This window comes from Mustela putorius, unplaced genomic scaffold (genome assembly GCF_011764305.1).
Source record: "Mustela putorius furo isolate JIRA1106 unplaced genomic scaffold, ASM1176430v1.1 tig00003863_pilon_pilon_pilon, whole genome shotgun sequence".
Taxonomy (NCBI): Eukaryota; Metazoa; Chordata; class Mammalia; order Carnivora; family Mustelidae; genus Mustela; species Mustela putorius.
This window is the reverse complement of record NW_025422015.1, coordinates 30,333,526-30,353,891: the sequence shown is the minus strand read 5'-3', so window position 1 is coordinate 30,353,891 and position 20,366 is coordinate 30,333,526. Positions and strand designations below refer to the sequence as shown.

Sequence of the window (20,366 nt, the reverse complement as noted above, 5' to 3'; positions counted from 1 at the left end):
AGAGTTCCCATTTCAAATACTTCCTTCCCAGTTTTTTTCTCCTTTAGGCTTAGTTGCACGGGAAGGTTTCTGGGTAATAGAAAAGTAATTTTTCTTTATGCCTCATGGAATATGTAACTTCCCCTATTAACATTATTTAGCCAAAGTAAATATTCACATTTGAGAGAAATTAGCAAGCTAACCCTGGTCTGGTCAAGTCAGAAGATAATTCACCAGGCCCACATCTTGTTTTATTTTTACTATTTCACACGATGCATAAATGACTCTTCAGAAGAGTTGATAAAATGTCAGAACTCATCAGCTTTCATAAGAAGGCTGAGTTCTGCTTTTAGGTTTTAAAGTTGCCTTTGTTGAGCACTGGCTTCTCCTGAAGATCCAAGCACATATTGTGGAGGCCAAAATTGAGCTCTTTAAATATCTTGGAATAGCGCACAGTTGCATCAAAGGCTAAAGTATAATAAATAAATAAAATCTTTAAAAAAAAAAAAAAGGGGGGGCGCCTGGGTGGCTCAGTGGGTTAAGCCGCTGCCTTCGGCTCAGGTCATGATCTCAGGGTCCTGGGATCGAGCCCCGCATCGGGCTCTCTGCTCAGCAGGGAGCCTGCTTCCCTCTCTCTCTCTCTCTGCCTGCCTCTCCATCTACTTGTGATTTCTCTCTGTAAAATAAATAAATAAAATCTTTAAAAAAATAAAGTATGAAACAGGGGAACATGTGGCTGTCAGATTTGAGAAATAATTAACACTGACCAGTTAGAGACAAATGATATGAATGAACCTTGTTTCCCTTCATCCCACTTAGTTTTCATCTAGTGCTCCTGGCCTTGGGCTGTCACTGTTTGCCTGCTGCTGTGGGGACAGAGGAAGCTTCTTTGTTGCATTAGTGTCTATATTCTTTGAAGGAACTATTTTCTTTAAAAATAACAAGTTAAGATGTGGTCCATATACACTATGGAGAATTATGCCTCCATCAGAAAGGACGAATACCCAACTTTTGGAGCAACATGGACGGGACTGGAAGAGATTATGCTGAGTGACATAAGTCAAGCAGAGAGAGTCAATTATCATATGGTTTCACTTATTTGTGGAGCATAACAAAAAGCATGGAGGACATGGGGAGTTAGAAAGAAGGGGGTTTGGGTAAATTGGAAGGGGAGGTGAATCATGAGAGACTGTGGACTCTGAAAAACAATCTAAGGGGTTTGAAGTGGCAGGGGGGGTGGGAGGTCGGGGTACCGTGGTGGGTATTATAGAGGGCACGGATTGCATGGAGCACTGGGTGTGGTGAAAAAAATAATGACACTGTTATGCTGAAAATAAATGAGTTAAAAAAAATAAGTTAAAAGCTTAAAAATTCCTCTTAAAAATTTCACACAGATTTTTGTTTTACACACATAATGCATACTCACTAATGTGTCTAAGCCATTCAGTTAGAGGACTACTTGGATATTTATATCATAGAAATAATACATAGAAAGTTTTAATGTTTTCTAAGATGTATTATTTATAGCTACTTACTATTTATAAGTGATCATTTTGCTCTTTTTATTGTATATATCATTGGTAGGAGTATTCTATTTATATAAAGTTACAGAAGAGTAGTAATAAATCTAAAACATTAAGCACAGTATGTACTGAGCTTTATTCTTTTTGACTTCAATGAAGTACCCATGTCATTTAAATTTCCCAGTAACTGTATATGATGGGTACTATTATTAAGATTATTTTACATGTGGGGAAGTGTAGGCCTGCCCAGAAAGGTTAGGTAATGGGGTCAAATGTACACAGTGAAGATTGGTAATCAGAAAGTATGTCTTTAGAATATGTGCTCTTGATCATTACAGAATACTTTATGTTCCATGTTGTTTCATGAGGGCAACCTAGTGGGTATTCACAACAGACTTGTTTCAGGTTCTAATGATATGATGAGAGAATGCAAGAGAATGCAAACTAGGAAATCACTTTACATAACTAAAGTTTGCTTATTTTATGCTATGGGCCAGTAGTCCACAGAAGGAAGCCTTTTAATTATGCTTCTTTACATCCACTCAAATTCTGTGAACGTGTAAGATAAATTCAGGCACTTGGCATTGAAGTTGTTTCTCTTCAGTATGAGATGAGAGGTATATATATACATATATATGTATATATTGGTGTATGAGATGTGCAAGAATGGGAAGTGGTTAAAAGAAAAATTAAAGGAAATGAATAAGTGAATTGTTTTTGCATCAATTCTCAAAAAAATATATTTCCTACAGCTTCGAGGCAAAACAATGTGTTAAGGAACTACTGTTTATTTTATTTTATTTTATTTTGGAACTACTGTTTAGTCATAAGAGGAAAATAATATAGGGGAAAAGCCCCAAAAGAAAATATCCCAAGAATGTTGTGAAGCATCATGGTGCATAGTGGATCAATCAAAGGCTTTAGAGTCGGATAGAACTGAATTTGAATCCTGTCTCTGTGGCTTATCAGCTGTGTGACCTTGGGGGGAGGTATATCCCCATTTCTAAGCTTTGAAAAAAGTCGTCTATGTGGTAGATTATGATGAAATGGAATAAAATGTTAAGTATCTAGCAAGGCTTATCACACAGAACCTGTGTTTATTAAATGTTAAAACCCCTTTGTCTCCTCTCCCTCCCCATAGCAGCTCACTGACAATGGAGTAAAAAGAGAATTATCCTGGGGACCAAAATGTTTAAGGGAGTTTCATAGTGGGATCACGGGGGCAGAATTTGTCAACATTAAGACAAAATTGGTCAACTTTGCCAAATTCCTATATAAAAGCAGTTGTACAGTGCAGGCAGTACATTTTTAATTAGAAAACTTCATTTTACTTTGCCTATTAAAAATGTTTATGATATCGACTTGAATCTAAGAGGACAGCTGACTGTTTAACTATTTGTATTAACTGAATGGGAAACATGAATAGATGTCTGATTCTTAGTCATTTTCATCGGGTCCTATTAATTCATTCTTCAGCTACTGAGGCTTCATTCTAAGAACTTTTAATAATTTCAGATAAATTAGAAATATGACATGTAGGTAGCATTTTATTTTTCTCATTTGTATATATTCCTTATCAACTACTCTAGCTATAACCCGTTTCTCTCCTGAAAGGGTTTGGGTTTCTTCTGCGGTATCTACCACATGATAGACAACTATGTTTGCTGACTGAATTAGGAGAACAGGTTATTTAGAATTCTATATATGTACAATAGCTACTAAAGCTTTTGAAATTATAGCAGTTGCCGAGGATTTCATTAGCAGGTTGGTTTAAAAACTGTTATAGAAATCAAGCATATAGGACATCTGGGTGGCTCTGTTAAGGGAATGCTTTTGGCTCAGGTCATGATCCTGGAGTCCCGGGACCCAGTCCTGCTTCAGCATCAGGCCCCCTGTTCAGTGGGGAGTCTGCTTCTCCCTCTGACCCTCCTCCCTCTGGTACTCTCTCTTCCTCTCTCTCAAATAAATCAATAAATCTTTAAAAAAAGGAAATCACTCCTATCTAGTAGGAAAAATATGTTGAGTTAGTAAGTAAGTTGAGTTAGTGAGAGGGAAACTTAAGAATAAGTAAGTAAAGGAATTTGAATAAAATAATGCTAATTTTATTGTAAAGACTTTTATATATGAATACATGAGTTTTCCATATTTTCACATTCAAGGTATAAATTTTTCTTTTTAGAAATACATAGAGCAAGGGTGAACACAAAACATTTGCAAATCTTTAAAGTTATGATGTATCTTTTTCTCATGCAAGTAAAGATGTATGAATTTTCCATTCAGTAATCACTAATTGAGTATTTACAGTATGTCATGCTAAGTCCTGCGGATGGATGAATAAAACATTACCTCTCAGGATGTTCACAGGCTACTAGGGAAGATTGTCACACACAGTGCCGTAATGCAAAGCTGACCATGGTTAGCACATCAGAGTTTTGAACATAGTGATTTAGTGGCTGGGATTATGATTAGTGTCAAACTGGAGGAATTCCAGAGAGCTTTACAAAAGGAGCAGCGTTTGAGCTGGAATCCTTTAAGGATGGTCCAGAGTCTGCTAGTGAGAGCAAAGGGTGATATGCATTCTAGGCAGAAGAGCAGTGTGTTTTTTATATGGCCTATTTGTTCAGTTCTTTTGGCATCTGTTGTTAACCCAATATAGCCAAGGGGTTCAAACCAGCACATCTTATCACATCTTGTGCAAAGTCTCATGCATGGAAGGTACTCAGTAATTATTGGTTTTGAGTATCTGAAGGAATAAACGAACACACTTTTAGATCCTTCTAAATATGTGACAATAATTTCAAGAAAAATTGTACTTCATGGAAGCTTATTTTCTTTACCTGATTATATCTATGCAATTTAAAGGAGAATTTAAACTTTGTAAAACTCTGATTAACATTCATCTCACCAAATTTTAGGAAAATAGAGCTTGTGGTCTTTATTCCTATCACTCTGCCCTTCTTCTCTACTTTCTTTGGTTTGTTTATATGCATGAGTTCAAATATATTCCTCCCTCTTTATTATTATTTTTTTTTAGTCTAAAAGAAAAGCATCCTTGAACTGAGGCTACAGTGCTGTTTATATATGAAGTGATGTTTGAGTTGATATTTTGTGTTTCCTCTTTAGAAGCAAAACAAACTCATCCTGTTATATATATTCCATATTTTCCAGTTAAAACCTACAGCACAAAGATAGAGAATGGGCAGATAGTTCATATTGAAAAGGGTCCACTAATGTCTAGAGTAATCATTTGGGTTTTAAGGAGATTGCATGAACATTTGTGCCACAAATGACAGCTTATTTTAGTTATGGTAGTTTCAGCCAATTAAAATTTGTCACTGTTTTGAGGCCCTTCTCCCTTTCTTTCCTCTTTAGATTCATCATGTTTTGGAAGTCCAAATATGTTAGATTATGATTCCTTTGGCATTTTTCTCTCTCTGGAAGCCAAAACAAAACTCTTTAGAACATCGCAGTCCCAAAGGGAAGCTGCAAGACTTAAAAGTGTGATCACAGCTACCTTTTCTAGGATCCCAGTCTGAATCTAGGGTTAACACACAAGAAGCACAGTTTTTATCTCTGCAGTCCTTCAGGAAGGGTAATAGCAGTATTGCACATTTGGTATTTTATTGTATGGGATCACCCTTGATTCCCAGAACAACCTAGAGAGATAAGTAGGATAAATATTTCCATCCCCATGTGATAAGCAAGGCTCTGCCATTTACCTAAGAAGAAAGGAGAGATGACTCGTCAAAGTCAACAGGTGACAATGAATGAGCTGGAACTAGAACTAAGGTCACTGCTTCTGCCTCTTTATTACAATGTCCTTAGGGCATTCTTGTGCTCTGGGTTACTTGTAAGCTATGAGGGAATATGGAAAGCAAGGAAAAAGAAGTGTAGTGACATTATTTGAAAACTGTCTTAAAAGATGGCTAGCATAGTGCTGTTGGCACTTGGGAGACAAGGTACTTTTTTTCAGAATAATGATTCAATATTTCCACTATGTATAATTCTTGGGATTCATACAAATGGAAAGTTCAGTGAGTGTCCCAACATGAATGGTCTGTGGAATATGGACTGGAAGGGGCATGTGTCAAACCAGAGAGCCTAGTGAGAGATATCTTAACATGTCTAAGAACTGAGGGGTTGGAGGAAGGTGTGGGCCTGTGGGAATGGAATCGGAAGAGTGAGCTGAGGATTTTTCTGAGCCTGAAATAGACAGAACTTGGTGGTTTATGAAGAAGAGGGGAGAGGAGAAAACAGCAGACAGCACTGGACTCCTTCCTACTCTGAATAACCCTCATCAAGTTAGACAGAACATACAAGCATAGGAATATTGTTACTGGCCCCACATTTTGTATAAAAAGGAACAAGACAGATCTCTGTACCATGAAACATGGTGCGCTTTTCTAGAACAACTAGGCATTTACCACATGCTCAAATACGTGAAAGGGGTGCCTGGTTTGCCCAGTGATCAGTTGAAGCCACCTCCATCAGGAATCTATGTGGAAATGAAAATAACCAAGTTGTTTTCTGTATTATTAGTTGTAAAATAGGGACTTTTGATATATAAGTACTGAAAAGGATATTAACAGGAAAACCAAACAAGTGGGTCGGGTGCTTATTCACAGCAAATTTTCAAGTTACCTCTTGATGTCAAGGCAATGCATGTAGGCCAAATCTTATTGAGGTTGTTTTCTCTTCCAGAATTCCAAATATTATGAGAAAAACAAGGTCCTTCCTCCTTGGCATTGGAATTTAAAGATGAACTGCTGTGGGGATTTATTGCTTTCAAAATCACACATTTGAGAAAAGTTGTCATTCAACTCATGAATCTGTTTCCAATAGAAATTTGAAAAGCTGAAGAAAAATATGTATCTTGCTATATTGTTGATTTTGTTATTTAGTAAGAATGTGTGTGACTGCTCTTGTTAGACAGTCTTGGAAGCAAAACAGGAGAAAGATTACGCAGAATACAGTTGATGAGTTTGAACAGTGAACAAATGAGAAGAAACACGCTCCTCATTTATAAGGGAGTTTTGAGCTGCTGATGCAAGGAAATTTATCTTCTTCCTGCTATAAATCAGGAGAGTGTAAAAAAGAAATCAGGATAGGGAATGAAAAAATAACAATGAATGGTGTTTTAAAATTGTGTGGCATTGTGGTGTTAAATTAGACAGTGTTATTGCCCAAGGCGCCATTTGTTCTTTTCCAAAGTAGACGAGGAATGAGAGATGTTAATCTTAATAAGTCTTTTCCCCCCTTTGTTTCTTTCAGGGATCACAGTATACTGAAAAGTACTCAATCAAGAGAAATCTGGGGGAAGCTGGGAACCATCAAGTTATTGAGGCCACACAGGGAGCAGAAGAAGGACAGACGTAGGTAAGCTTTTGATCCATTGATCCCGCTATAGAGGATGTCCCTAAAAATGTCTTTGTTACTATAAACCCAGATGACAGCAAAGAAGAGCTACAGTGGTAGGTCTTTATTTTAGAAAACAAATCAATACAGTCTAATCAAAGCTTTCTATTGTCATTGTCAGAGTAATAGCAAACAATGCATGCGAGAATCCGAGATAGACATTTTCATCCTGTGTTTGCTAGAGACCAGTGATCAGTACAGAGATGGAGCCTGCTTTGATATTTACATTCTTAGCTGGGCTTATTTAAATTGTTCTTAACAGAGGAAGTCAGCTTACCAAAATAATGTTTTAAATTTATAGCCTTGAAAACAGAAGAGAAAGTCATTCTATTACCTATTGGGTCAATTCTAATCTCCTCAGAGACCATAGTAAATGCAAGCAAATATTTCTTGATGACACTGGTAGACATAAATCTGAAATACTCTTTTTTAGAGAAACAGATTTCTTTGTGCTGGTGATATGTGTCTATGTATCTATATATTACATATTTCATATTTATAAATATATATATGACAATGGTGCATATATGTATAAATGACACCCATTTGTACAGGTGACTATGAATTCTATCCAAATATTTGTATATACTCATATATCTATATAGTATATATATTGTATGTATCTATATTTATATCTGTATAATGCTTATAGACATCTATCACGGGTCCTTTAAAAAGGAGGCTTCATTCATATCACAATCTTAAAATTTCACGAAAATGCTGTTATTTTGATAGGGCTTATATTTGAGGCCACTTCAATCTCTTAGGGATGCATTCTCCCTGCCAGAGAGAGACACTGACACCCCCCCACCCCACCCAACGTTGTAGTTCAGAGGGCTGATCAGAAAACATGGAGCAAGCCTCAGACTGTGTGAAGGGCCTAACATTCTCCTCCCACTCCCAGATTCCCATGAGAACAAAAAGCTCCAAGGGAACAGGGAAGAGTGGAAGATATTAAATTTGGTTTAGGCTCATTGCCTGTTTTTCTCAAAACCAGTACAACTTTATTTTTGATAACCCACAGTAGTTTCGTGTAGACAGTGGCGATATGTTCATTTTCATGTATTATCAGAGCATTTTTGCTTTCATGGCCAACTTTAAATTTATTAGTGTAGAGAATAACATGTCTTAATTGAAATTACCTTTTATTATGAAGCAATTTATACCAATAACTTTATCAAGAACATTTCTCTTTCTCTATATACAAATAACTACAAAGAAAAAATAGCAAATAAAATTGTAAAATTTAATTTTTTGTTTCAGGAAAATTGAGACTAACATAAAATAATCTATTGAGTCTTTATTGTGGGTGGAGTGTATAGTGGTTTATAAACATAATCCCTTGTAATCCTCACATGTGAGAAAGGTAAGGAAAATATGATTTTTCCCTGTGATAAAAATGCACCTTGCCAAGTGCACACATTTAGCCAGTGGGTGGTGAAGTTAGGATTTGAGCCTAATTTTGTCTGATACTTAAGCCTATGTTCTTGACCAGCTTGGGTAGGAAGATTTGGCAGGAGCTAAAATATTCTGTTTAGATGAGCAAAGTATCGTGTTTTCATCAGGTATTTATAATCAGTGGTTGAAAATACTCATTTTTTTTTCAAGAACACATTATCCCATATTCTATGAACTCTACAAAAGAGATGAAGATATTTCTGATTCATTTAATAAAAAGTATAACACACACACACACACACACACACACACACACACACCCCTCTCCAAAACTTTGATAAAAGTAGGACAAAAAGGAGAATCACAGAAATTCATTGAATCACCTGGATATAGAAATGTAGAAATCAACAAAATAGAGTAATACAAGTGATGTTTATTCTAGGAATGTACGAGTAGTTCAATATTGGAACATTTATTAGAATAATTCATAGTCATAGGCTAAAGAATAGAACCCCTCCTTTTTTTCCTAATAGAATTGCAAATAACATTTGATAAAATGCAAATGTATTTCTTTTGAGAAAACACACATACATACAACATAGTAATTTAGAAATAGTGAGATATTATTAAATTGTGAAAAAGCAATTTCAGGAAAACAGAAAAATGTTAGAGGGTTACCGATTTCATCATTTACAGTTAACATCATTCTATACATTCTATCCAGTACAACAAATTTAAAAAATAGCTAACATTATTAAAGTTCTTATATATGCTAGAAACTAAATACTTTACAAATATTAAATCATTTAACCTTCACAATCCTAGGATATGAGCTAAATAACTTGGCCAAGGTCACACAGCTAATAAGTGGTAGAGCTGACTAGAACTAAAGTGGTTTAACTCATGTATCTCTCAAAGGTTATAATTTCTAGAAAAGAGGAGACATCTTTTTTACTTAAAAATGTTTACATTTTTTCACTAAAAATCCCAAGAAAAGTAAATGAAGGACTATTGGAATAAGAAACTTTATTAAGTGGTTATACAAAAGATAAGTGTGAATAAATCCATTGACTTTCCTATAACAGCTAAAACATGATGAAGAAATCCCATTTATAATAGCAATGAAATATTACAATCAGTAAACTGTATAAGAATGTGTAAGACTTAAATGAAGAAATAATAACATTTATTGAGAAACACAAAAGAAGATTAGCAGTAATGGAGATTTACAATGTATTCCTGGATGAGAATAACAAATACTGTAATTGTGTTGGATTCCCCAAGTTAATTTACAAAGTTAGTGCAATTCCATTTAAAAACAAAGAGATTTTAGTGAGAAGTTGGCAAAATGATTACTAAAATTATGTGGAAGAAAGGGAAAACACATTTTTGGGAAAGAATAATGAAGAAGGAGTTTCATTTCCAAATATTGAAAAAGATTATAAAGTTATAACTAAGATGGAATAGTACTTGTTTTTTCTTTTAAGATTTTATTTATTTATTTGACAGAGATCACAAGCAGCCAGAGAGGCAGGCAGAAAGAGAGGAAGGCAAGCAGGCTCCCTGCTGAGCAGAGAGCTGGACGTGGGGCTCCATCCCAGGACCCTGGGATCATGACCTGAGCTGAAGGCAGAGGCTTTAAAACACTGAGTCACCCAGGCACCCCAGGAATAGTACTTTTTACTAAAATAGAGACTTAGAGAAACTAACCTTGAAAATTCCCCAGATTTAAGCATACATATTAAGATGTTTAATAAAGACAGCATTTCATGTTGGTGGAAGAATATATTACTACTTGAACACAGTTCCAATAGTTGGTTAATGTTAGGAAAAACTCTAAAGTTGGATCTTTTATTCACACAGTATACTATTATCTATTGATTAAAGAAGAAAAAAACAGTGAGACATAACCAGAAGAAAATGGCGAATACTCTTATAATCTTGTCTAATAAGACATCAAAGGTAGAAACCATAATTGAAGCTTGATAGACTTGAATATGAACATATCAAAACGTATGTAAATATAAGGAGAGAAAAGACTCAAGCAGCATGCTTAGCAATGTGAAATTTGAAAATTATTTTTTCTTGATTTTTTTTTTTAATTAATAGATCCGCAGTTTCTTACTAATATTCCAAATACGCTACTGTCTGAAGGCTTGATAAAGCAGAGCCCATCCTGGAATAGTAGTCATTTGGTATTGTACCTGCTGTAGGCACAGAGCATTACTAACATTTTTGTAGAGTGAATATATTATATGTCTTAGCTAAAAATTCTAGAGATGATTCTAGATTCTAGATTCTAGAAATGACCAAATAGTGATATAGAAATTAGAATTATTCCACCTAAAAGGTCAACTAAATTTGAGTTATACCATCCAAGAGAGTAAGGGACCATCTTATTAGACAGTTTTATAATTCTTAACATATGCCAAGGCATTTCCTTTCAATAGAAGTTATTTACAACATCATTGAGTAATTTTGAATTTATATAATGTGTTAAAATATGTTTTCTCTAATAAAAATGAAATCATTATAGCTTCCTGTCTTGGATTGTGGTATAATTGGTAATTGCAGAAGGGTGTCACAATGATCAAGTTTGGAGAGAAGTATTTACTGTTTTATTATAGACCATAGTACAAGAAAGATTTTCTTCCTCTCCCTCTAGAGTAGATTTGCTCCTTCAATGCTGGGACCCTATGGCAAGTGAGAAAGCAAAGTTAATTGTCATCAATGGACAATGAGATAAAGAAAAAAAGTTTTACTTTATTTTAAACATCCAGGTGATACCATCTTAGACCATGACAATTCACATTAATACCAACAAAACAGTGCTTTTCTATCCCCAAACCTATTAGAAAAGTTGCTAAATTACAAGCCCCAAATATCTCATGAGAAAGAGGAAACAGCAGGCCCATGAACTTCCTAGTCTTTTTTTCTGTTCATATCCAGTCCTTCTCAGTGTCTCTGGTCAATGTGTAGACAACTGGCCATTGCTATTCCTCCGGGTTTCTCCTCCTACCCCATGGATTTCTATAGTGGTTCCTCAGCTGACATGGACACTCTCCCCTCCTGCTGCCTCTTCCGCATCTGTGATGGCTTTTTGACTCTAGGGTCAAATTGCCCAGTGTTCCCCCACTCAGCCACCTTTCCCTTCCTTCCTAACCCGACCATTGTCTTTGGATCAGATTTGTTTCTTTGACTCTCTCCAGCTGCCAACTCTAAAGAGGTTTCTCCTTCTCTGACATAAGGGCAGGGGCTGTTAATAGGTGGCTTTTTCTCTTAGAAGTCTTGGTCCTAAGGTTTGGCTAATAGTCATTACCATTGTCCTTCCTATAAAAACTTTTAGGTACTCATGAAGTTATATCTTGGCAGATTCATCCATTTATCCTACTGGCTCATGAGACAAGCCTGGAAATGTCTGAATCTTAAAGAAAAAAAAATGAATCCCACTTAGGTCCTAGCTCTAATACCCCTGCTAAACAATTATTTGTTTAAGCATGTATTTTATTTGTTCATAAATATATACTTAGTATGTATATATGATTGACCATCCTTAGAAAAAGGCCCGTAAGTAGACAAAAGAAATGTATAAAATGTTTTCCCCCATAGTAAAAGCGAAAGAGAACCTTAGTCATTTTGTGTTAAGAGTAACAAAACCAAACAAATACAAACCAAAAGATAAAGAAATAAATCTTGTTGATTTTCATGCTAGCTGTCTCCTTTGAAGATTGTTAGAAAACTACTTGTAAGCGGTTAGTTCTGGAGGAGAAAATGGGCAACCAAACAAGTAACAACCAACATACAGACTTACCTGTAAAGGGGAGGAAAGAGAGTTTGTACATAGAATAAGATGGTCATTGACAGTTTAACACTAATTGTTAATGATCAAAATCATAGTCATTTATTTTTTGTGGTGTTTGCAAAACTCATTTTCTCATTCCTTGGTTCAGTGAGTATTTACTGAGCACTTATTCCTTTCACCCTGTGCTAGGCTTTGTTGTGAGCAGTGAGGTTACACAGTGGAAGAAACTTTGCAATTCCCCAGAGTGTGGGAACTACCAGAACTGTGAGGAGACTCAAAAGAGAAGCTGACATTTATTTAATAGTTTGGGGAGGTCCTGCAGATGCCATGCTAACTTTCTTCAGTTATGTGGGGAATATCATCTGTTCTGTATGATTGAGAAGGAAAACTAGGTTGAGTGGTTGGGAATCAGAGGAGACCCATTTTTATTTAATCAAAGAAAAAGCTATCTGAAGTTAATAATAAGCTACCTCTGGTCATTGAGACGGTTCTCAATGTTAGGTACCAGTTAGGTACCAGTAGGATAAAAGGTAGCACAAGGAATTAATATATGGGATGGTAAGGGGCTGGGGATAGAGGGTTGTTCACTAACCTATATCTGAGAACAAAAGTTCTAGGACCTGTTACTGATATCATTGATATAATAAGGGTTTTCCTGAAGACAATTCAGTGAGAGACTCTCAGGCTGCTTTAGAATCGGGCTTACCAGCTTTATACTTCACTCCTAGACCTTGGCCAAATTTCCTATCTCTGGGCCTTAATTCCTACATCAGACAGATGGGGATAGTATTAGTATTTGTCTCACCAAATGAGATATTTGGTGGTGAGAATTGAATAAAGTAAGTGTAAATGAACTAATTTAAAATGTTTAGCCTGTAATAGACACTTGATAAATAGTACTGTTATAATGGGAACCTAGAGCCTTATCTTGGGAAACACTCGGACAGCCTTAATCCAGAAAATAAAAAGGATACCCATTAATGTAGAAAGTCCCTCTTGCCCTATCCTGGGATTTATAAAAACAAAATCTTTCTAAAATGTGCAGTGAGAAATAGTAAACGCATAAACACATACAACATTACAAAGCACACTGGGTCAGTTGTTGCATTTTGTTAGCATTTGCTTATTATTCATCTGTTCTTAGATGTTGGGAAGATTCTTTTTTTTAAGCTCAGTTTCTATCTCTCTGAATTATGCTAAGGGACCTGTATTGTCAGCCTCTGTCTGTTGTATCATAAAGGCTTTTGGACAATGTGTTATGGCCTGTTCAAGGAGATGCTGCTTATGCACACTGGATGACTTTGAAAGTTGCAGGGGCTTTGGTTGCCATGTATGGGTTGCAGTCAGTTCTGGGTTACAGTTATGTACCTGGTATCAACCACCGAACGATTTGAATTACCCATTAAGAAGGCCAGAAGAACCTCAAGTGGTTGTCCTAGAGTCCAGTCATGCCAACATGAGCCAATAAAGCAATGAGTGATTTCCTGGAATACCAACTCGGCAGACCCGCTGACCGCAGGTCTTGTGTACCAGCTGCAATTAACAAGCATTCTGTATGCTTGCTTTTCCAGGCCCGCCTTTGATTAGCTCCACCTCATGTTCTGAAATTTATATCTTGAGACATTTCAGCAACGCAGAGCACAAAATCAACAAAGAATAAAATCCAGTCTTCCTTAGAATGATCACACCTCATTTTATAATATTTGTTTAATCTTTCTTTTTAAAGAAGTAAAAAAAAAAAAAACAAAAGCCTAGAATTTGTGAAGTCTCCTTTTATTTATTTATTCATTTATTTTTATTTTATTTATTTTTTTTAAAGATTTTATTTATTTATTTGACAGAGAGATCACAAGTAGGCAGACAGGCAGGCAGAGAGAGAGAGAGAGGAGAAAGCAGGCTCCCTGCTGAGCAGAGAGCCTGCTGCGGGACTCGATCCCAGGACCCTGAGATCATGACCTGAGCTGAAGGCAGCGGCTTAACCCACTGAGCCACCCAGGGGCCCCAAGTCTCCTTTTAGAAGCATCTACGCATTTGTGTCTATTGTTCCAATCCACTTTATCATGTTACTCATGTATTTATAAAGGCGACCATTTCGATATTTTGTCCTGGTTTGTGTTTTTAAAATTCACACAAATAATATCACGGTTCTTTTCTCAACATTATGTTTATGAGATCTGTGTAGTTATATATAGTTCTAGCTCTGTTCTCCCTAGTGAAATTTGTGTTTTCCTTGATAAGACATTTGCTATTCACTTCTACTGGCTTCCCTTCCTCCCAAATTGGGCTCATGGATGACAGGATGTTATTGCTGGATTAATTAGGAAAAAACATCATTCTAACTTACGTCTTTATATGTTGTCAACACTGAGACCTTTTGAAAATGACAAAACCTAAGCCGGATGGGAAGTCAGGAAAATGTAAATAAACTAAGACTTTCCCAGGCAAATCACAATGGAGAATTTGCCCACAAATGAAAAACAAAATAAAACAAGACAAAACAACAACAACAACAAAACAAGGCTCTGGGAGGTGAAATGACTTTCTGGGCTACACAGACGGTTAATAGAAGTCCTTGAAATACCAAGCCCAAATCTCAAATTCAAATAATTGCATGGGATAAGATAGATAAAGCTTTCTAGCCCATTGTCCTTTTCATCATGTTTTCTTATGTTTAAGAAAGATAGAAGATAATGGCTTCTTAGGGTCACCTCAACAGGGAAATGCCTGATAGCCTGCTTTCAGAATAGCTGGTTACAGTATGACTTTCATCCATCATTTTTCCCCTATGATTGCTCTCTCCCTTGCCCAGGTGAACCTAATTATTGCCTCTTTCCACTGGGTTAGACCTCTGTCCATTTTGTCCCAATAGGTAGGAAAATGTGGTTAGGAAAGTCAGGTTTCACTTTTGATCAGCTGTCACTTATTTTCCAGTTACTTATCAGCTTTGCTTTATTCTATAGTTTCCTTGTTAACAGCTGGCAAGTTAATGAACATGACATGTCTATTTCTGCAATGTTTGGGGGTGCCACGATTGTATGGGAAACAGAGTACTCACTCCCTTGTTAGCCAAGGGTTTTCAGTTCCAACTCAGGCCTGCGGTTCTCTCTCTGGCATTCTCCATAGTAAGGTGGTATTGAATTAGATCATTTAAAGTCTATGGAGTTAGGACAAAGAAGTCATCATTTCATTTTTACTTTAAACTTGTAATACAACTCCTTGGATTAAAGGCTTGCAAATAGTTTTTAAATTTTACTTGTTTCAAATTTGTTTTTGTTTTTACAAGATGTTTTACGCAACTGTAAGGTACATAAAACCAGTATTCTTGACTACCTGCTGAAAATAAAACTTAATTGCTAATGTCCTTTATATAAATTGTATTCTGAAAGTACAGATTCATCATGTGTTAAGTATCAAGTTTCACCTAAGTAGGTTCTTAATAAAATTGATAATTTGATTATTTTACAAATTTGTTCAGCCTGTAAAATTCTAATTTACAGATGCTTGAGAACACATAACTTTTTTAAATTTAATATCAGTCTATTATTCTACTTGGTGAATAGCTTAGAAATTGTAACTACAGTCATAAAAAATAAACATCCTCTGGTAGGGAAGTGTTTGTGCTTGTTTTAAAACACAACACTGGGCACTTGGGTGGCTCAGTTGGTTAAGCGACTGCCTTTGGCTCAGGTCATGATCCTGGAGTCTCTGCTTCTCCCTCTGACTTTCCCCCTCTTGTTCTCTCTCTCTCTCTCTCTCATTCTCTCCTTCTCAAATAAATAAATGAAATCTTAAAAAAAAAAAAAAAAAACCTAAAAGGTCAGAGATACAGCTTTTGAAAAGATGAAATCATTGTCAGAGCTGCACATGAACTGGTTATTGTCAGATGACTTCTCTTCACATTGCTGGAAGACGTCATGAATCTCTTAGCTGCTGATTACTATTAAAGTCTTCATGTGTAACAGTTCAGTATGTGTGGATGTTGTGGCTGCAGGTGGCCAAAAGGACACCGTCCCTCAGTCATATCCACACTGCCGAACTACGAAAGATACTCTTTGGTTTAGTCTGGTTTGTGGTTATATGTTATTTGTCTATTATGTGGAACATGGCTCAACTTTGTGAGCTGACTGCCAGAATGTCCCCCAAAAGGAACCACTTCACTTAACATTACTACTGTTAGTTTCATGAGTCTGTTGTTAGTATTTCAATGCATATCATAATGTAATCCCATCACAGCAATTGTAATTTCAACAGTACTTAAAATATTCTTTGGCTGTTTTGCTTGTGGCAGTTTACTAGCCACAGTGGCATGTCATTTCAGGTCTCTCTGACACTAAGCGAGCCTTTGAGCGCCACAAAAGATTTGGTGGAAAGAGTACTGAATGTTGGAAGTGAAATCTCCGTACCTTACTTTGCCACCTTCTAGCTGCATGAGTCTTAGTAAGTCACTCAGAGATAGAGCATGTGCAGTGGATCAAATCATTGATTGCCAAATTTCAGTCCTGCTTGTGCCGTTTATTAGCTATTTGTTCTAGGGCAGTTTACTTAACCTTTCTGTTTCAGTGTTTTCATCTATAAAATGGAACTGACAATAGTACCTATTCTATAGAGTTGTTAAGATTAAATTAACTGGTATTTATAAAAAGTCTTAGTGCCCATATGACTATTTAATAAAATTTTGTGATTGGATGTCACTGGGTTTAATTTCTATGAGAGTATCTTCAGTTGGAAGATTGTATCATTTAAAGTTTCTGTTTCTTGCCTTTTTTTTCAACACACCTTTAACTCATTAAATTTATGCTATTGAAAACATTGTTTCTGTACTGAATATTAGTGGCTTTGTGGTTGAACATGGATGATTTTTTTGGGGGGGGGGTCATTTAAAAATTTTTTTAGGGGCACCCGGTTGGTTCAGTTGGTTGAGCGTCTGACTACTGATTCCAGCTCAGGTTATGATCTCAGCGTCGTGAGATGGAGCCCCACATCAGACTCCATGCTCAGCAAGGAGTCGTCTTTAAGTTTTCTCTCTCGCTTGCCCTCTGCCCCTCCCTCCACTTGCATGCATTCTCTCTCTCTTTAATAAATAAATAAATAAATAAATAAATATTTTTTAGAAAGTAATTTTTTAAAGGATTTTATTTATTTACTTGACAGACAGAGATCACAAATAGGCAGAGAGGCAGGCAAAGAGAAGGGGGCAGAGCAGGCTCTCTGCTGAGCAGAGAGCCTGATGCAGGGCTTGATCCCAGGACCCTGAGATCATGACCTGAGCCGAAGGCAGAGGCTTAACCGACTGAGCCACCCAGGCACCCCAAAAGAGTAAATTTTTAAAAAATTTTAAAGAGTTTATTTTTAAGTAACCTTTATACCCAATGTGAGGCTCGAACCCACAACCCTGAGCTTAAGTGTCATACACTCCACCAACTGAGCCAGCCAGGTACCCCTGTCATTTGTTTTAAATTAAAGCACATATGTATAACTAAAGAATTGTTTTTAAATCTAGGCAAAGTATCTCTCTATCTCATAGTGGTATACACTGACATCTCTATAATTGGGCTTAGAACTTGTTTTTTGCACTGTGTAGACATTTTGTTTATCTTCTGAAGGGTTAATGTCATTTATTTCATTTTTCAATTCCTGTCTTTATAAATGTGCTATTAGATGGCAAGCTGTGTGGAAAACTGAATTTGATGATTGCTTTTCACCTCTGTAGTATCAGTGAAAATATTCCACTGTCTCTCAGGTTTCTTTATTGCAGGTTGGTACAGTGTTTCTGTCTTCTTAAGCGTCTCACACGTACATGACTCTTTGTTAAGGAACTCGCAATATCTTTTAATTAAGCTTGAAACCTATTAAACTGAAATATTTTGTAGGTCATAGAGCAGTCTAACAACAGAATAAGAGCTTTTTGGTAGAGGGATGGATTAGTTTGTTCTTTAAAGACAGGAAAGCAACGCCTGCCAGAGTAGAAGAGGCTACTGACATTGGCATTTGTTTCAGTTGATGGAAAAAAATCTAGTCAAGCTAGTGGGCTTATCTAGGGAGGATGATGACAGCTCCAGGAGGCTGTCCTGACAGGCAGGGGGTCGGAGTCCAGGAAGACCAGCCAGGTGCAGCAGATGGTATCCCAGCAGGTGGGTGTGCCATGGTGACACAGAGTCTGGAAGCAGGTGATATCCAGGCAGATAAACAGAGAGGTCTGATCACAGATAGTGGGGCCCCAGGGTTAGGGCTGGGGTTGGGGCCTGAAATTCAGGCCCTGGGAAAACCGGGTAGACTAGTGTACAGGTCTGTTTTGGAGGGAATAGGGTACTATGCAGGGCATTAAACCAGAGGCTCTGTTATGGGGGCATGGAGGAGAGGCCTCAGAGTAAAGAGTACTTGTGAAATCTTGAATCTGGGAGTTGTGTGGCTTGGAGGGAAGCAGGAGCAGGAAGCCAGGCAGGTCTTTATAGGTACTGACTTTGATAGTCCTTGGTATAGACTCATGTGACTGTCTTTTGAAAACTGAAAAACTCAAGCATGTTATTATTAAACTGTGGTTTATTTCTAATGAGTTAGATTAGAAGGCATCTTTGATGTAATGAACCTTGCCATTGTTGTTTTTAGTTTTTATTTTTGTTTTAAGGCTTTCAGATAAGATTGAATTCCATGCAGTTGGAACTGCTCACATGGGGCCTAGGTTAAGTCAAACATACAATGTAGAGGTGTTGTTATTCCTTCCTATCCTTGGATTTATTCTAAGAGGTCATATATCCGAGAAGAGTGTAAAAATGACAGGATTAGCAAGTAGGTGGTTGTTTTTTGCTAAAATTACTTGAAAGGGAGGAGAAAACAGTGTAGAAGTGGCTGAAATTAATATCCTTACAACTACATGGAGTGATCACTGGCCTTGCCCTGGCAATCATCATTTAGGGGAATTCGGGCCAACTTACGTTACTTGGAAATGTTCAGCATCAAACTAAAACCTCTACTTCCAAGGACTAAAAGAGGAAATGGGAAATTGCATCTTTTATCTGTGTCTTAGCTTTTAACAGTTTTCTGCTAAGATTTCCTTAACTACTATGAAATTCCAAAGCCTCAGTCATTATTTCTCCAAGTACTGTTTTCAATAGAAGAAAATCCATCGTTCTTTCTAATAGATATTCTTTATAATGGTGAATATTGTCTAGAGAAACTTGGATGCTAATTTAGGGAGAAATAGGGCCTATAGAGAAAGAAGCTCTATATCCAGAGTATCTGTTATGGTAAGAAGAAAATGTGGCCTCTTCCGTGGTGGAAGCAGATAGCTGGCTGAGCTTCCTAGGGAATGGTGCCGTATTAGGAACTCAGTGTATATCTGCTGCTGGCCGATTGAGTACTCAGTGGTGGCTGTAGCCAAGTTGGCCTGGTGAGTGCAGTCTCTTGTAGCTGAGCTCATGTATCATCATACCTCTGCTACGAGGGCCACTGTTCATGAGTCCACTGGGCAATGACAGCCAGGGCTGGGGAGAGAGGCCCAGTATCCACATAAAGGGTCATTCTACCCATTTGATTATTAAAATCTTCCTCTGCTGAGGGCAGCTTCTGGTCAACATTCACATGGGACACAAACATCTTGTTTGCTCCCCATTCAGAGTGGTCTGAGTACCAATACACCTCTTCCCCTAATTTCCTTATCACCAATAATCTGAACATTTTCTTTTCAAATTACTGACCATTCAGTCAAAGCATTTGCCACAGCCTAGGAGTCAGGATAGTTTTACATCTCTGGCTATTACTCCTTCCGAGCAACATGGACACCCGCCTGCACTGTTGGAAGTTCTGCCCCCTGGGAGGGTTTCCCTTCACCATTGTGCCTCCAAGATACCTGAGAAAAGTCCTGCAGTGAATCAACTGCTCACTTTCAGGTGGGACCTTCATACTGCACAGAACTACCTAGAAACCAGGCCCAAGTTTTCTCTTCTGTAATCGGCTAGCTTTAGGGAAGTCCTTATGAGACAGTAGTGTATGGACTGAGAGAGATTAAGTTATGTAGCCGGAGTGTGGGCCATGGGCATTTGCGTCGCTTCATCCTGTAATTTATTTATGCCTTGATGACTGCTTGAACCTGTTCCCATATATGCCTCTTCTGGCTGATATTGGAGTGCTGCTGCGCATGCCCAGGTTTATGGCTTGCTGGGTCAGCAACCATGTGATAAGTAGCCCAGGTGTCTTGGCAATTTGGGAGCCCATGACAAGGTGTTCATTTTCTTCCAAGGCCCCATAGTAAG

At 37.2% G+C, this 20,366-nt stretch overlaps 1 protein-coding gene across 6 annotated transcripts in view; it reads left to right on the top strand.

Annotated features, from left to right (window-relative positions):
* The window catches only part of PKIB (cAMP-dependent protein kinase inhibitor beta), a 109,904-nt gene that overhangs the window by 18,332 nt on the left and 71,206 nt on the right, over nt 1-20,366 (top strand). For all 6 annotated transcript variants that reach the window (XM_004740114.3, XM_045066405.1, XM_045066408.1 and 3 more), the window contains exon 2: nt 6,774-6,878. The gene's annotated coding sequence lies outside the window, so the exon portion shown is untranslated. The remainder of the gene's footprint in view (nt 1-6,773; nt 6,879-20,366) is intronic.